The sequence below is a fragment of the Morone saxatilis genome, unplaced genomic scaffold (genome assembly GCF_004916995.1).
Source record: "Morone saxatilis isolate NCDOM2014 unplaced genomic scaffold, NCSU_SB_2.0 Contig14, whole genome shotgun sequence".
Classification (NCBI taxonomy): domain Eukaryota; kingdom Metazoa; phylum Chordata; class Actinopteri; family Moronidae; genus Morone; species Morone saxatilis.
This window is the reverse complement of record NW_023339696.1, coordinates 22,296,490-22,298,182: the sequence shown is the minus strand read 5'-3', so window position 1 is coordinate 22,298,182 and position 1,693 is coordinate 22,296,490. Positions and strand designations below refer to the sequence as shown.

General features: G+C 36.6%; 1 long non-coding RNA gene across 1 annotated transcript; it reads left to right on the top strand.

Annotated features, from left to right (window-relative positions):
- The first annotated feature begins 688 nt into the window (after positions 1-688).
- Positions 689-1,650, top strand: LOC118322676. The gene is made up of 3 exons (XR_004796463.1): positions 689-791; positions 1,369-1,437; positions 1,511-1,650. It is a non-coding gene; the product is annotated as an uncharacterized LOC118322676 (long non-coding RNA).
- The last annotated feature ends 43 nt before the right edge of the window (positions 1,651-1,693 follow it).

Here is a 1,693-nt window from a genome sequence, read left to right as displayed (position 1 = left end):
ATATTGTAAAACTCACTACAGGTGAAATGGGTCCAACTTTAAGAGATATCAGTATGAAACTTCCCCAGTGGATTATCCACTTTAAGACAATTATTATTTGTTTTACAATGTACAATGTACATTGTATTCAAATGTTATGTTTAAATATGCAAATGAGGCATTATCTAATGTCGACTTTTGGTGAAATCTACAAAAACAAACAAACAAATTGTAGTAAAATAAACAACTAAATGTGTATTTTGGTGTCTTCTTTCTACTAGTCTGAAATATATGGAAGTTAATTTCTGTCAGTAAAATAAAAACATAAGATGAAAACTTAGCCTTAGATAATTAAAATATATCTCATAATTAAAAATTAATAAACATTCTTATTTTCACGGTTTTCATCTCTTTTGTTTCTTTAATTTTACTGGCAGAAATGAGCTTCCATAGAAAGAAGACATGTTATGGAAGCAAAATCTCAAAATTGGCATAAAAAACAATGTTTTTGTCCTGTAGCTTCTCACCTTAAAACATTAAAACTGAACCAGAATGTCACATTGATGGTGGAGATGTATTGTTAATATTACAGTATATAAAATAAGACCTTTAAAGAGCTTTAAGATGAACGTGTAGTCTCAATAAATGAACTTTAAACAGCAACCTGAGGAACTGCTGTTACACGTTGTCGCCGCAGTTCTCGCTCCGACCAGCTGGTGGCGCTGTCTTTACCGACTAATAACACCAACGAAGAAGAGGAAGCTAATCCGTGCAGCTAGCAATCCGACAATAAACAAACAGAAACTAACACGGTAAGAGGTTTAAAGGCTGTGCTGATCAAACATAAAGCACATTTATATATATATGGAGTTATAAAAGTGGAAATATACACAGTGGGTGTTTTTATTGTGTGAGCACGAGCGCTGCTTCGAGCTAACAGCCCGGCTAACATTAGCTTAGCGTTAATAACGTTAGCATGTGAGCTAGCTTCACTGAAACAATATTATTTTATTTAATTAATTATGTATTTTGCCAAAGTTTTAACCCAAAATGTTGCAGCTGTCGCTTTAGTCTCAAAACCAGAAAATGTCTCGCTTTTAAAAAAGTTCGCACCAAACTCCATTAAAAAATCAGTCAATTTAAAGATCTCTCGTTATTCAGGAGACATAAACTCCTAATAGGACATTAATCAACACAAGTAGGTTACACTGCTTTATTCGGCTGTCATTCAATGTACCATAAGTTAAATGTATGATACAGTTTGATATCTGCTTCCAGTCTTCTCTCTGTCAGTCGCCTCGCTGCTCTCCTTTAAATGACAGATATTTGAATGGGGTTTGGTTTGGATCAACGCTTCTCTCACAAGACTTTATCTCAATGAACATACAGAACATGTCAGCCGATACCAAGATCGCAGAGCTGCTCACAGAGCTCCATCAGCTCATCAAACAGACCCAGGTAAAGTTGCAGCATTGATTGGTAGTTATTGATCACTGATAGTGTTCGGATGTGTGACGCTGTGTCTGTTCAGGAGGAGAGATCCCGAAGTGAACACAATCTACTGAACATCCAGAAAACACACGAGAGGATGCAGACGGAAAACAAGAGTCAGTCACACACACACACACACACACACAGACACACAGAGACACACAGAGACACACACACACACAGAGAGACACACAGACACACACAGACACACACACACACACAC